The following is a 17,569-nucleotide window of genomic DNA, read 5'->3' as shown; positions in this document are numbered from 1 at the left end:
AATGGGATGATTTATACAATTCAGAAACTCAAAGTAACTTTTCTGTTGTTAAACAAATCAAATAAGTACAGAAGCCAAACAGCAGGGTTAGAGTTAAACTACGGTTTCTACCTGAGATGATTGCTACCATACTTCATTTGCACAGGTGATTCTATTAGCGACGAATTAAATGTTTCAGGATCAGAACATGGAGGCAAGTTTTTCCCCTGCTACTGAGCTTTTTCAAGTTCTGACCCACTCTTTCCCAACATTCAACAGCTAATGTACCCTCTTCAGGAAACCTAGGATTATGTTCTATAATAATATGCAAAAAATGTAAGAGAAGACCTTCTGACACCTTAATTCTTTTATCCTTGAGCATGCAAGCCCAAAGTCTACAATAAAGGTTTTCCCTTTTTAACCCAATTCTGCCCCATTAGCCTGGCTAAAAAAAGACGTTCCTACCCACTTACAGATTGTGACTTCTGCAGCTAGCGTAGGCTTTGCACATGGGGAATTTCCTCCACCTTTTCGGTGATTTCTTCCCCATCTATCCAGTGAATTTTCCCCACCTATACGGTGAACTTTGTTTTTCGCTCTAGGTCAGTGGTCAGCAAACTGTGGCTCCCTGAGTGTGGCTCTTCCACAAAATACCACGTGCGGGCGCGTACATACAGTGCAATTGAAACTTCGTGGCCACACTCAAGGGGCCAAAGAGCCACATGTGGCTCGCGAGCCGCAGTTTGCCGACCACTGCTCTAGGTGAATCTTCTTCTACAGGTGTCCATCATTCAAGGGCGCCAGATGTGAAAGATGTGGTAATCACGTCCTGCATGGCTTGGGTTTAGGACAGCAGTGGGCAAACTACGGCCCACGGGCTGGATTCAGCCCGTTTGAAATGAATAAAACTAAAAAAAAAAAGACTGTACCCTTTTATGTAATGATGTTTACTTTGAATTTATATTAGTTCACACAAACACTCCATCCATGCTTTTGTTCCGGCCCTCCGGTCCAGTTTAAGAACCCATTGTGGCCCTCGAGTCAAAAAGTTTGCCCACCCCTGGTTTAGGACCTGGTGAAGGGCTGCATGCAAATGACAAGACTAGACAAGAAATATGAATTTAGAAACAGGGGGCCAGGCAGAGAGCCCATCTCTAGTGGAAGGGCTTCACTGGTGCCCAGGACCTGTCAGCCTTTTATTCAATTTTAGATACTCATATTGCCCTTAGTCAGGCAGGCAATTCCGGTAACAGACAAACTATCTTAAAGGTCATTAAATATTAGTAAAGATTTACTTTGAGACTATTAGGTCAGGAAATTGCTTGAGCCACCATTGTCTCAACTAAACAATCAGTGCATAGCTTTGGCCCTTGCCAGAGCTCAAGGTCCATCAGCATTCTGAGTTCCTTGTTTACACTTTCCTGATAGCATAGACAATGGGTAGCTTCCAGCAACACATGCATAGTATTTACACTCACTCCTCCTCTTTGACACAAATAGTATATTACACACTGTTCTGTATTTTGTTTTCCTCACATATCTACATGTTTCAGAAAATGTTCCAAATCATTATATATAAAGTACTGTCTCATTTTTATAGCTGCACTTTATCCCATTGTATGGAAATACTATAACTTATCCATCCAATTCCTAATTGATAAACATTTAGGCTGTTTCCATTAACCTCTGTTCTGCAATGACTATCTTTGTTCATATGTTTTTGCATATACATGTGAAACTATCTGTAGGAGAAAGTATTAGATTCAAATTGCTTTCTCAAAGGGAATATAAGCACATAGGTATTGCCGAATTATACTCCAAAGATGTTTCCTCAATTTACATTCACAATAATGTGGTTTGAGAATATGGGTTTCTTTTTCAAACATGCACCGTCTATAAAGAGAGCTACTCTGCTCAATATTTGCCACTATGTCTTGCAATCAGCAACTAAATGAATCTACCAGACACTAAATATAATTAAGAGCCAATTACAGTTACTACTGAAATTACTCAATGTAATGTTCCTCCTCACCTTCCCCAGCTGATTGAATGTATACTTAATATCCATGCCTCAACTGGCAATCTTGGAGGTCTTTAGTGACTGAACACAGAACATTTGACAGCTATGATCATTGACAGGAGAAAGAGTATTCTGTGTTTTTTTGACAAATAAAGGTCAGTGTCTTAAGCCTGATGATTTTCTGTTAGACAAGTATTTAAACTGAGATCTTATATATCAAAATTCAGCAAAATATTAAACATGATGGTGAGTTCTGCAGCTGCTTGCTATTGCTGCCTAAAACTGTCTACACTTCTGATGTTGGATCATAATCAGATCTTTTAAGACTCAGCCTGAAACAATTCTGTCTGCTTTTAATGTCTCAGTTTCATTTTCTGATTTTAGAATTAAGAATGTTAGTTGTTGTTGTTGTTATTATTATTATTATTACTAATGGAGTAAATATTTTATAATGAATCCCTTATAAGTAATTATTTTTACATATTTGGAAATTCTCAGTTTATACAATGAGGCTCAATTTTTGTCTTTGATGTATTACAACCAAGCCCACGATCTTCTTCAAATTTTGCTGTGAATTCTTATACCTTGCTTTGTCAATCTGGCTCAATTCTTTAACCTTTCTAGATATCAGTCTGCTATCTACATTTGGGGGTCAATGTTTTCTTGATAAGATGAAGCAGCTTATAACACAAAAGCCTAATGATGCAAATCGAGAATTTTCAATTATGTAATAATAAAAACTTATAAGCAATTCATCAGGAAATATCTACTCCATTAATAGGAATCTTTACCATTCTTAATTTTAACATTAGAAGCTAAGCCATTTTTATTTTACTGATCTGATAAAAACAGTCAATATTGGTCAGTGAAACTTCTGTTTCTAAGTGTTAAATAAATGTCCTTCTACAAAGAGTAAGAATGATCCATAAAATACCATAGAAAGCCATTATCACAATCTTTTGTTCATGTGATTCTATTTTTATAAACTACCTTCTTTATTACTACTTCTTCTAACCTTACCTTTTAATAACTCACTTTATGAACACTCTGCCCATCAAAATAAAATTGGACATATCCCAAGTTAAACTTATCTCACCCAAACCACCACCTCCTCCAGAGTTCCATGTCAGTGGGTAGTGTCACCTTGCACCCAGTGGCACAGTTAATACTTCCTTCTTCCTCCTCTGACCTTCCTGCACAGTCTATCAGTCATCAAATGCTGCTGATTTTACTTCCTAAGTATCTCTTCATCTTTCCTGCACCATCCTAGTGCTACCTGGACATAGCCTGCTAAATGATATCCCTACATTTACTCTTATCAATTCCAGGTCACTTTTCTACATAAAGAATGTAAGAGTAAAATTTCTATTTCAGGCAAAGGTAAATTAACATGGAACAGATTTACCCTTTCACAAGAAAAACTAAAAGACTAGAAAAAATAAGTGGAACAAAAGTTATCAAAACATTGGACATTAGGTTACCAGGCAATACAGAAGCAACTGAGACAAAGGAAACACGATGAGTCCATGCTGACTAGCTTATTATGTGGAGGAGGTATCCAGGACATGATGCAGGGAATAGAAGCCACATGTAGACTAGTAATCTCTCTGAGTTAAGGAGAAGGGAGCTGGGAGCACAGGGGGGTCAAGTTGGTTAGATATCACAGGACCGAGTACCAGAGAGGAGATAGCTGCAGAGAGAGAGAGAGAACTCTGGAGATCTGCTGGGTGTCCTTAAGTATTCAGCTGAATACTGATCAGAGCACATCTCTGAGAAACTACTGGGGGTAGAGTAAGAACTAGTCAAAAGGATTAGAATGAAAAATGCCCAGCCGTCTATTAGGGCTACAAGAATGCCTACTCCCAGCAGTCAGAGTGGAAAACCTGATAGTTTATGGTTCACTGAGCAGAGTGCTCAGAAGTAAAGTTCTCCCTAGACATATGCTCCACTGGTCCTGCCTAACAATGCTTAAAAGCAAAATCCAAGAGAATCAAACTCTTTCCAAGTAACTTGACCCCCCATGCAAGAAACTATATAAGAATGAAGAAATATTCAGCAGTCAATAAGTGAGAATCACAGTATTCCGTATCCATTCAAAACTTACCAGGCATACAAAAAAAGCAGGGAAGTATAACACATAATGAGGATAAAAATCAAAATTGACTCAGAATTGACACAGATGTTAAAATTAGTAGACAAGAATATTATTAAAATAGTCATTATAACTCTATTTAATATAATTTACAAAGCTAGAGAAAGGACTGAATATATGAATTAAATATATAAAATATAAGAAAAAAAAGATGTGGAGAAAAGGGTACCCTCCTGCACTGTTGGTGAGAATGCAGACTGGTCCAGCCACTGTGAAAAGAAGTATGGAATTACCTCAAAAAATTAAAAATGGAACTGCCTTATGACCCAGCAATTCCACTTCTGGAATATATCTGAAGAATACTGAAACACTAATTCAAAAGAATATATGCTCCTCTATGTTCATTGCATTGTTATTTACAATAGCCAAGATTTGGATGCAGCCCAAGTGTCCATCCATAGATGAGGAGATAAAAACGCTGTGGTACATTTACACAATGGAATACTACTCAGCTGTAAAAAAAAAAGAAGGAAATCTTACCTTTGGGACATCAAGGATGGACCTGGATAATATTATGCTAAGTGAAATAAGCCAGTCAGAGAAAGACAAGTACCATATGATTTCATTTGTATGTAGAATCTAATGAACAAAATAAACTAACGCGCAAAGTGGAGAGAGACTCATAGATGCAGAGAATAGACTGACAGCTGTCAGAAGGGAGGGTTTAGGGGCTAGGTGAGAAAGGTGAAGGGATTAAGCAAAGAAAAAAAAGAAGGACTCATGGAAACAAATAACAGTATGGTGATTAACAGAGGGAGAGTAATGGGGGGAGGTAGAAAAGGGTGGTTAACACACAATATAATATACAGATGATGTATTGCAGAATCATACAACTGAAACTTATATAATTTTATTAACTAATGTGATCCCAATAAATTCAATAAAGCACACAAATAACCAATTCAAACTTCTAGAGATGAAGCCCTTTGATGTCTGAGGTGAAAAATACATGGGATGTGATTAACAGCAGATTAGACAATTCGTAATAAAAAATTAGTGATCTTGAAAGCATAGCAGTAGAAACTCTCCAAAATGAAACAAAAAGTAAACAAAATTTTAAAAAGAGGTAAAAGAAAAGTACCACTGAGCTCTGGGACAACTTTAAGAGGTTTAATATTGTATAATTTTGGTTGGACAGAAAAAGTTCTGAAGAAATAATGGCTAAGATATTTCCAAATTTTATGGAAAGTATAAACAGATCCAAGAAGTTTTAAAACAAGAAACATGAAGAAATCTACACCAAGGTACATTTAATCAAATTGTCTAAAACCAGTGATAAAGAGAATATATTAAAAATAACCAGAGGAAAAGGACACATTAAATGCAGAAGAACAAATAAAAGCAGTTTTTTCCCCCAGAAACAATGAAAGTGAGAAGACCATGGGGCAACATTTTAAAATCTCTCAAAGACAAAAACTGCCAATTTAGGGTCTGCACAGTGAAAACATCACGTAAAGACTTATTCAGACAGACAAAGCTAAAAATAAAATTATTAGCAACACTACAAGAAATGTTAAAGGGAGTCCTTTAAGCAGAGGAAAATGATTCCTGAGAGAGATCTATATCCACACAAAGAAATGAGGGGCCAAGGAAATGATAACTTTGTAGATAGCAGGAAGAGTTTCTTCTTCTTATTTACATCTCTTGAACAGATAATCAAATGCTTAAAGCAGGGGTCCTCAAACTTTTTAAACAGGGGGCCAGTTCACTGTCCCTCAGACTGCTGGAGGGCCGGACTATAGTTTAAAAAAAAACTATGAACAAATTCTTATGCACACTGCACATATCTTATTTTGAAGTAAAAAAACAAAATGGGAACAAATACAATATTTGTATTTGCATGTGGCCCGCGGCCGTAGTTTGAGGACCTTTGGCTTAAAGCAATAACAATGTATTGTGGAGTACATACCATTTGTAGAAATAAAATGTATGGCAATATAGTATGAAGGCTGAAAGGAAGAAGTACAAGAATATTGTTATAAGGTCCTTATACTATATGTGAAAAGGCATAATATTATATGAGGATAGATTCTGATAAGCTAAAATTATATACTATACTCTAAGCCCTAGAATAATTACTAAAATAATTCCACAGAGCATTATAGATAATATAGCTAATAAGAAAACACAGGAGGGCCTGACCAGCATAATCTCAGTGATTGAGTGTTGAACTGTGAACCAGGAGGTCATGGTTCAATTCCTGGTCAGGGCACATGCCCAGGTTGTGAGCTTGATCCCCAGTGTGGGGCATGCAGGAGGCAGCCGATCAATGATTCTCTTTCATCATTGATGTTTCTATCTCTCTCTCCCTCTCCCCTCCTCTCAGAAATCAATAAAAATATATTTAAAAAAGAAAAGAAAATGCAGGAGGTAAAGAGAATCATAAAACACAACAACAAAAAACTCAATCCAGGGATCTAAGTAAAATAGTATAGATTCATTTCTCCCTGTTAAGTACAGCTATTCCCTAAAAATAATACGAAAGGAAAACTCTAAGTTGATTAGAGACCTCAGGACTAGAGGGAAAACAACCTCAAGGTGTCTTGGGATGCTCTTACCCAATAAAAGAAGTAACTGAGGATTAGCATTTTCTGACCCCCCAACCTGTACAGAAGGCAGTTTCAGATGGGCTCACTTATACCTTGGACTGAATAAGAACCCTGACAGCACTAGGCAAGCTTAGCAGCATCAGAAATGGAGATTGATTGATAGCCCTGCTAGTGATAAATGGCACAAAGAAGTGTGCTCATTTCTCACTGGGGCTGAGATTCCCTTCCTCAACCAAAGACACAGAGAGGCACTGGCAAGAGGTATCCCCTGCAATAAGAAACTAACCCAGGAAGTACTCTAATTCCCCTCTAGGCCTGAGACTGCCAAGCTACATCCAAAAACATTGAGTGGCTAGGTGGCCCTAACAAGGAAACCCACCACAGTAAGAACCTGGTCCAGAAAGTCTCTTTGTACTCTTGGACAGAGAATCTCTTTTCCCACCTAGAGTCCCTAGATACCCTGGCTTGGGGAAAATATACCCCACCACCCCAATTAGTACCAACAGAGGGAGTCCAGTGGCACCAATGAAACAAGCAGATAAATAGCACAACATGCCTCTGAAAATTAAGTGGTCATTGGAACCACAGCCCACAAAATTAGTCCAGCACCTGTGTGCTAAACATTATATGGTGACTGTCTGCTATCATAAGAGATCTAAATAGGGCCCAGAGTCTGCTAACATAAAAGCCCAATGTCCAAGATATGATAAAAAAATTACTGCTTACCAAGAACCAGGACAGGTCAATAGAATTTATTTAGTCTGAACAATAGAAGGAAAAGAGACTGGAAAAAAATGAATAGAACCTCAGGGACCTGTGGGACAATAACAAAAGATCTAACATTTATATCAGTGGAGTCCCAGAGGGAGAAGAAAAAAGAGGATGGGGCCAAAAGGGTATTCAAGGAAGTACTGTAATGACAAAAATTTTTGGCAAACAACAACAACAACAACAAAAAACTTATATATTCAAGGAGCTTAGTAAACTCCAAATTGGATAAACCCAAAGAAATCAACATTAAGATATATGATAATTACATTTCTAAAAACTAAAGACAGAATGAAAACAGCCAGGGAGAAACAACAACCTTCAGGGAAACATCAATTTGAATGACAGTGGATTTCTAATTGGAAACCATGGAGGCTGGAAAGAAGTGGCATAGCAATTTTGAAGTGCTAAAAAAAGAACTGTCAGTCATAAATACCATGTTTGGTGAAACTATCCTTCAGAAATGAAGAGAAAATAAAGATATGCTCAGATGAAGAAAAACTAAAATAATTGTTGCTAGCAGACCTGCCCTTGAAGAATGACTAAAGGAGGTTCTTCGAACAGAAAGGAAATGGCAAACAAAGGAATTTTGAAGCATCAGGAAGTAAAAACAATGGAAAGAGCAGAAATAGATGTACATACAATAAACCATTCCTCTCTTCATGAGTTTTATAAATCAAATCTGATGACTAAAAATTGTTACACCATTTGCTACTTAAGATAATAATATTTAAAAATGAGGAAGATCAAGGGATCTAAATAAAAGTAAAGTTTCTAAACTTCACTTGAAGTGGTAAGATGTTGACACAAATAGACAAACTTAAGATACATACATATATATGTGGTAATACTCAGAGCCTCTAACAGGAAAATGATACACAATGCACTAAAAAACAGTATAAACAAATCAACATGGAATCCTAAAGTTAATTTGGGTAAGAATCCAAAAGGACCTTACACTGATATAGCTGCTATATGAACATTTGCCTAATTCAGACCATCAGAGAACTTTATGTCTAGAAGATTATTTAGTTTAGTGTTTCTCAATCATTAAAGTGTGTTTTAATCACTTGGTGATCTTGTTGTAATGCAAATTATGATTGATTAGGTATGTGATGGGATATAAGATTCTATATTCAAACTGTTAATCCAAGGACTACACTCTGAGTAGCAAGGAGTTATTTCAATCCCTTTCTCTAACAGTTGATGAACAGATGGCTTTCCTGGTGTTTTAGAGCATTGCAATGAGGACCTAAAGCCATTGGACTTCAGTTTTATTAATAGCAATTCCTCTAACACTTATCATGAAGATCTCTGGTCTGGCCTTGGTTGCTGCCCTTCCTATGTCATAATTTTCAATATTCCTTCAATTCTGTGACTGAATCAGAAAATTCCTTGCAATCAATTTTTTTTTTTTTGCTTTAGCTATTCAGTCAGTTTTTGTTGTATGTGATCAAAAGAATGTTCACTAACATAGGCTGAGTGTTGAACTTGGAGCACAATGAAACATACTATATTTGCATCACAAGAAAATAAGTTCTTCCTCTGAGATAGAGCAATTGAGATATTTTTGTAAAAGTTTACACAAGCCCACTGGTGATTCAGAAATATTCTTCTGCAGTATGACTTCTCCCCTCATTTTCTAGGCTCCAATCCAACTTCCTAATTGATCTCTTCATTTGAATATCTAGTACACATCCCAAACTTAATATGTCCAAACCTGATAATCTGTAGCAAGTGGCATCAGTTTTCATGCAGTTGCTCAGATAAAAACCTAGAAATCATCCCAATTTCTCTTTCCTTTCCCAAATCCAATTGATTATTAGGTTCTATGAGTTCTACCTTAAAAAATATAACCAGAATCCAACCACAACCACTTACAATCTGAACTGCTTCATCTCTCTCCCTAGGAAACTGCAATAGCCTCTCAGTTGCACTTTCTGTTTCTACTCTACCTTTGGCACATAGTGCCAGAATGATTCTTTAAAAATGTAAACCAAATCATGTTACTTTCATACTCAAAACCTGTCAGTAGCTTCTCTTCACACAGAGAATAAAATCCAAACACCTACCATGATCTACAAAAACCTGTGTGATCTGACCTTTGACTGAACCTCTTACTTCAATCTCTTCCTTGTATATCTTACTCTAGCCATCTGGTCATCTTGTTATCTCTCCCACTACAGGATAAGTCTCAGAAGACAGGAATTTTGTCTGTTTTACTCACAGTTGTATTTTCAGTGTCTAGGGCAATGCCTGACACAGAGTAATCAATAGTTTTAAAATAAATAAGAGAATTAGTAAAATCCTAATCCAAAAGAAAGCAGAGAAAAAAGGAAAAGGGAGCAAGAAAAAGATGGGACAGATACAAATACATAATAAAACAATAGCTATAATTCAACTATTTAATGAGACAAATAAAAAAATAAATAGTGATATAGTACATATAACTAAATCATTTCTGAAAGTACATTAAATTGCAATTGCCTAACACTACAATTAAGTAAAAAATTGGCAAATGGAAAAAAAGCAAGGATAACTATATACTGTCTGGAAGAAATACAGTTTAACTATAAAAGTAAAAGTATGGAAGAAGATATATCATGCTAACAATGATCATAAGAAAGTTTCAATAGCTATATTAATATCAGATGAACAAGTTTTTAGAGCAAAGAATATTACCAGGATAAAGAAGGTCATTTCATAATGATAACTGGATCAATTCATTATAGAGCACACCATTATAAGAATTAATGCATCTAATAACAAAAATCAAAAATATAGGAAGCAAAAATTGATACAACGATACAACTGCAAGGATAAAAAGACAAATCTCAAAGAGTGTCCATAAACAGACAGACACATATATATGGTCAATACATTGTTGATAAAGTTGCAAAGGCAATTCAGGGGATAAAGGATAGTCTTTCCAGCTAATTTTACTGTAACAATTGGATAGTCATATGTGCAAAAGTAAACATCAGTTCATACTTTGAACCATATAAACAAATTAACTCTAAGTAGATCACAGACTTAAATATAAAAGAATCATAAAGCTTATAGAAAAAAATGTCTATCATTATAGAAGAAAATCTGTGATGTTTGGTTAGGCAAATACTATTTACATATAACATCAAAAGCACAATTCATAAAAGAAATCCTATCTAATGAAGAGGGAATATGCTAACTGACCCTCACACTGTCGCAAAGATGGCGGCACCCACAGCCAATTAGGAAGGAATATGCTAATTGACTGCCCTGCCCTCAAAGATGATGGCGCCCACAGCCAATCAGAAGGGAATATGGTAATTGACTGCCATGCCCTCAAAGATGGTGGCACCCACAGCCATAAGATGGCAGCGCCCAGTCCCCTCAGCCCCACCGCGCGCCTGCCTCCGGAGTCCCCTGCCCGAGGCTCAGGTAACCAGGGCTGGTTGAGGCTTGCGCTGCCGGCAGTGGCAGCAACAGAGGTGTGATGGGGGTGGTCTTCCCCTGATCGTTGGGTCGTCTCCCACCCCTGAAGCTCCCAGACAGTGAGAGGGGGCAGGCCGGGCTGAGGGACCCCCCCTCCAGTGCATGAATTTTCATGCACCAGGCCTCTAGTAAGTTTAATAAATTAGAGTTCACTAATTTAAGAACTCTGTTCTTAGAAAGCATGGTAAAGAGAAAGAAAAGACAGCCATTGATGGGCAGAATTGCATTCAGAATATATAATGAAGTTTCACAACTTAGTAATAAGAAGATAAATAACCAAAAACCAAATTAGCATGAGGTTTTAATAGACATTTCACCAATGAGATAGATGGATGGCAGATAAGCTCATGAAAATATGCTGAAAGTAAGGAAATACAAATTAAAACCACAATTACATATCACTGGGCACCAATTAGAATGTCTAAAATTAAAAAGACTGAGGATACCAATGTTGGCAAGAAATTGGAGCAACTGGAACTCTCATGTTTTGCTTGTGGGCATGTACATAAAAAAAACCCCTTTGGAAACAGACTGTAAGTTTCTTAAGAAGTTAAAGATACACCTACTATGTGTTCCAACAACTCTACTCTTAGAAAGGAAAATATATGTTCAAAGATTATACACAAATGTTCCTAGTAGCTTTATTTATAATAATCCAAAACTGGAAACAACTGCAATGTCTATCAACAGCTGAATGGATAAACAAACTCTGGTATCTCCACATAATCAAATACTGCTCAGCAATAAAAAAGAATGGATTACTATGTATTGATATTTGCAAGAAGATGAGTCTCAAAATAATTATACTGAGCAAAGAAATCCAGACAAAAAAGAATTTACACTATATAGTTGTATTTATATAAAATTCTAGAAAATACAAAGTAATCTGTAGTGAAATAAGGCAGATCAGTGGGAGATTGAAATGGGGTTGGAGGAGAGGAGGGACAAGAAGGAGGGATTATAAAGGAGCATGAAGAATTTACCGGGGTGATGGATGTGTTCGTTATCTTGATTGTGATGATGCTGGGTATATCATAAATAAAAATTTATCAAATCATAACTTTAATTATGTGCAGCTTACTGTATGTCAATTATCTTTCAATATATGTTTTTCAAGAAAGAAAATAGGAGTTGACTTATTTGAATGTCTCATATGCTGCTGTTTGACTTACAAAATACTAACTTTTTTAAAGGCGATGTCTTTTTTATTATAGTGCAATCACACATTCTTAAAAGTGTCAGTGAATCAAATTTAGAATCTTATAAAACATATAATCAAAGAGACCTTAGAGATTCTATAATAATTTTTTAGGTGAGGAAACTAAAGGGGATGGGGTAAATTGATGTGCCCCAAATTATATAAGAATTCTAGCTCAGATAAATAAAAGTTTTGGTTTCTTGACACCCATTAAGCTAAGTCACAGTGACATATAAATACATGGTCAAAATGTTGCAGACAAATGGTCTCAACTTGACCACCTGATAGTAAATTCACTGGTCAAAAATACAATCTTTCTAATAGTTGTTGAGTATAGCACAACATAACCAGTAGTTTCATTTGACCATAAATACTTTAGTAAATTCTATAACCCATATTGGTGGCTTTAAATGGAATGCATTTAATAAAGAATTCTAGCTCAGATAAATAAAAGTTTTGGTTTCTTGACACCCATTAAGCTAAGTCACAGTGACATATAAATACATGGTCAAAATGTTGCAGACAAATGGTCTCAACTTGACCACCTGATAGTAAATTCACTGGTCAAAAATACAATCTTTCTAATAGTTGTTGAGTATAGCACAACATAACCAGTAGTTTCATTTGACCATAAATACTTTAGTAAATTCTATAACCCATATTGGTGGCTTTAATGGAATGCATTTAATATATTTAGTATTTGCTTCTGTGCAAATTACAAAAAAAGCATACTTTCTTCAGAAAATTTTCATAATATGCTGTTTTTTATTTGTTTAAGATCAAAAGAATATTTGCTGGAGAATGGTCATAATATATACACAAGTCTATGATTTTTTCAATGTGAATGGCAGCCTAATGGAGGATTATACATGTACCTTTATCAGAAAATAGAATGTACCACTAAGATATTAGAAGTATAAACTGCTAGCCCTAGTTGGTTTGTCTCAGTGGATAGAGTGTTGATCTGTGAATTGAAGGGTCCTGGGTTCGATTCCGGGCAAGGGCACATACCTGGGTTGTGGTCTAGATCCCCAGTAGGGGGTGTGCAGGAGGTAGCCGATCAATGATTCTCTCTCTTAATTGATGTTTCTCTCTCTCTCTCTCTCTTTCTTCTTTCCTCTCCTAACTGCTATAATTTCAAACAAGGTATTTAAGTATTATTAACTCTAAAATTGTAATTTTCCTCAACTGGCAAACAGAAGTGTATTCTCATACCAATGTACATAAGCAATTTTTGAACTAATTTTATTTACATTTAAGTCTTCGGGATATTTAAGAGTTAGAAATAAGACTTTTCTCCATCTTTAGGGAAAAGTGCTGCAAACCTTGTCTTGTATGAGTTAAATGTATCTAAACCAACAATTTCAATTACATTTTAGAAAAAAAAAGTTGCAGTAATATTTGTTGTAGATGACTAAGGATGAGGTAATGGTGGCTTAGCAACATGTTTTAGTTAAGACTGCACTCAAGAGAATTTGGTTTGTGTCCCAGTTCCACAGTTGGGCCAAGAAAAGTAATTACAGTGATTAATAATAATATTTGATTTTCTACTCCTGAGCCCACTCCTGAGAGCTGGTAGTATCTGGGGGCAGAAACAAATTGAAGGGAGGAAATGGGAAATATGTCCTACCATTTGAATTCTTAAGCAGTATATAGTCCCAAAGCTGCCATTACAAAAGCTGCCTGTGTCACTCCATGAATTTTTACATGGAGTTTTCAGCTTCTTGATTTCCTGATCACCTTGGAACTGAGGGCAGAGCAGAGGTGATATTTTCACTCTTTAGGAACAAGTTTAATTAATACCCCCTTAAGAAGCACCTCCTCAGGTTTATAAGTGCTGTTAAGGAAATTGTAAGGTGATGAAGAGAGGGAACATGTAAATGAATTAGAGCCTCTGCTTTGAAAATCAAAAGTAAAACAAACAAAAATAACCTATTTTGTCTTTAACATGGGAAAGGATCTCATATTCTTACCTCTGGTTGGATTCTGAGGGCCAATGCAAAAAGAGTTCTAAGATATCCCAGATTTAATATAAGCAAGTAAATGAAAAGAAGGAGAGAAAGAAAAAAAAAACAAAAACTGCTCAGGGCAGGACTGGGTTTCAAGACTAGAGTAGCCTTCAGTTTTGCTACCACCAGGAGGAGTTGCTATGGGAATCATTGCGAAAGATTAAATACATCAAGAATATGTGATTGTGAGAAATGTGTAGGTTTTTCTATTTGTGGGGTTCTCACATTTCTTTTCTAACTCATATACAAAAACTCCTCCATAAACACAGAGTTCATTAATAAGTCTCTGCTCTATGCTAAACATAGGGCAAGTGAAATGTTCATATTTTGCAGTAAAAATTAACTTTTTGTAGTGCTTGCTTGTTTCTGACCCCAGCATCACTTTTGGAGTAAACTCTGTCATCTCCTCTTGACTGAAAAATAACTTCATAGGGGTGTGTTGGCAGAGGGGTCGGAGCAGGTCAGCGTGAGGCTCCTTGCTGTTCCTCTCATCCTGCCATCATCACATACACCATATTTATTTTATCTCTAGAATCTGGAAAATATTTTTAATCCTGTTACTCATTGAAATTCTCCTTAGAAAAAATGTACCAGGAAAGTCAAAGTTAGAAAAATGAGTCTCTTAAAGCACTTCCTTACAATAGTTTGGATGCTATGATTTAGGTATTCACAAAGTTCAAAATTTTTCAATAGAAGCTTTCTTCTTGTTATTGTTATTATGGTGAATTTTTGTCAGTCTCTGAGAAGTCAATTGTTGAATCTCACCTTGCAAGTAGAGAAAGCTGGATCAGAAAATTTCAGTAACTGACTCATGGAGTCCTGGTCACCTGGAAGCTCTGCACTGTCACTTCATTGTTTGGTCCTTGACCACATTGCCCCTTTACCCTGTTAAAAGAATTTATTTATTTTGAGAAGATTACAATTAGAAAAGTCCATTATTTCTTACTTTAAAATTACTTTTCAGATGAGGTAGTTTTCTAAAGAATTACTGGAAAGTAATTCCCTCTTTTGCAATTATTATGGATCATATTTCAAAGCAAATCTCTTGTAAGGAACATATTGCACTTTTTTGTTTGCTTTGCCTTTTCCCACAGCAAGAACTTCACCCTTTGTTATTGTTGTCACAGTTGGCTGGAGAAGAGCTGTATGTCCAATAAGGTCTCCAAAGATTTATTCTATGCAACAAACATTCTGTTCTGGGAAAAAGTCTAATAAGAAATTTATTTTTTAAAACTGCAGTATCTACCACATATAGATGTATTTAACTTGATATTTTCAAAATTAAGAAGTAGACTATATGTTCATGCTTTTAAAAAAATATGGCTTCACATTATTTCAAGTCCATAAATTTCTCACTTTAAAAATAATTCACAAACAGGAAAGGGAGAAGAGGCACTGGTGCCAGCCCTTTAAGGTTGAATCTCCAGAATAGATTTGACCCCTGTAGCACCCCCAGGAGACTAAAGCCTGCTTCCTCAGTCCAATGCTGCTCTTTGGTTGTTTTAGAAACATAGCAAGGGTGGGGAGGGACTCCAAAGACTGGGAGATAAAAGGTTGGAGATGGGCCCAGCCAGTGTGGTTCAGTGGTTGAGCGTCAACCTATGAACTTGGAGGTCACGGTTAGATTCCTGGCAGGGCACATGCCCAGGTTGTGGGCTCAATCCCCAGTAGGGGGAGTGCAGGAGGCAGCTGATCAATGATTCTCTGTAATCATTGATGGTTTTCTCTCTCCCTCTCCCTTCCTCTCTGAAATCAATAAAAATATATTAAAAAAAATAAAAAGGTTGGAAGGTTGGAGATGCTCCCTGTGTGGGAGACAAAGGGTAGTATCTATGGACAATACTTTGGGGAAAATGATCAAGTTTTCTTCTGTTAATAAATAAGACAAAACAACAACAAGCAATACCAAACCTGACATGGACTAAAAGGCCACTAGCTGCCAGTTGCTTCTCAGACAAGAGTATGCTGACTATCTTCCTCTGAAGCCACTGAGAACGTGGACTATCACGCGAATAAAGGCTTTTATGCTTAGAGACTTTGAAGCTCTCTAGCTAAAGCGCACTGTAAACAGATACCTCCATTTTATCTATAGTTTTGGGAGGTGCCAGACAGAAAAGTAACGTTGGATAACTGATATTCTTTTAATTTTTTATTGTTTAATTTTTTGTCCATTGAGGCATTTTATTTGCATTTATGTATTACATACTTAGAAAAAGAATCCCAGGATTTTCCCTCCTGTGTGTTTTTGTCTTGCTTCTTCATGGTCCATGATGCCTGCTGAGGTTGTCAGTACAATGAAACCAGACTGACGGGACGGAAGCAGGTTATTCTGCCCTTTTTCTGGATCTTTGAGTTATATCAAATCTGGAGCTGATTACTCCACACTTGATCAACGTGCCTGTGAGTTTCACAACAATTTCCCCAGCTCTGTGGTCCTTAATAACTTCAAATTTGCCAAGGTAACCATGTTTCATCGTCAACTGGGGGATGATGTTGGAGCACACCCTAATAAGAATTTGGACTTTGCCTCTCCTTTCGGCATTGCTGATACTCTCCAAAGCACCAGTCCTATGGCAGCACGGAAAGATGGCAGAAAGAGGTGATATCCTTTTTATGCAATAGTTAAGGATCTTTGAGGACTGTGGCCAGTGACAGTAATATTCTTCTCCAAGTCAGGAGTCACCAGCTGTCCTTCTCCACCCCTTTTCATGAAACACTTTTTGTCTTTTCAACACTAGAAACATGTCCATACTGATTTCAGGAGGATGAGAGTGTGCAAATTAAACTAATCCTATCACCACCTTTTGCTGTAGGGCTTTGACAAGAACATATTAAATGTATACACCTCATTTCTTTTATAGATTTGTCCTGAATGATCTCAGTGTGGAAGAAAATCAAATGCAAAGTCTTATTTGAATGCACTTAAGACTAGAGGTTTACATTCAACATGCTTCAGTTTCATTTGTGGGTATTTTTTTCCTAAAGTGCTGTCAATTGCCACTTTGTTTGATTCTTTTCAAATGCAGCTTGGCAGGAATGCTGACCACATCAATTTCATATTCGCTTTTGTCTGACTCAAGGATATCAGACACTATTTCATCTTAATGAGGTCTAGTTCTCCTTCTATTACCAGGCTATTTCCCTCTGATAAATGGCAGTATCCTGTGGTGTCATTGCCCCCGTAATAGCAGGCAGGTGAAGAGCAAATGATGCTCCCAATGCTTCTCTCCTAACTGAGCCACTGCTCTGATGCCAAGCTGCCTGGTCTCAAAATCTTGAGCAAATGTTCATCCGGTGGATTTCCCAGGGTCATGACTAAGCTTGCCCGGCACCGGTGCTCTGATTCGTGGTGTAAAGCGAGGTTGTCTTAGGAGGATATGACACGTGGCCCGCTTGAAAGGTTTTTTGCCTCCTGTGAAG

The 17,569-nt window shown here is 36.8% G+C and overlaps 1 pseudogene; it reads right to left on the bottom strand.

Annotated features, from left to right (window-relative positions):
• Positions 1-16,293: 16,293 nt before the first annotated feature.
• LOC102255613 lies at positions 16,294-17,323 on the bottom strand (annotated as a pseudogene).
• Positions 17,324-17,569: the final 246 nt, after the last annotated feature.

Source organism: Myotis brandtii, unplaced genomic scaffold (assembly GCF_000412655.1).
Source record: "Myotis brandtii unplaced genomic scaffold, ASM41265v1 scaffold41, whole genome shotgun sequence".
NCBI lineage: Eukaryota > Metazoa > Chordata > Mammalia > Chiroptera > Vespertilionidae > Myotis > Myotis brandtii.
Note: the sequence above shows the minus strand (reverse complement) of the source record. Positions and strands in the feature narration are given on the sequence as shown.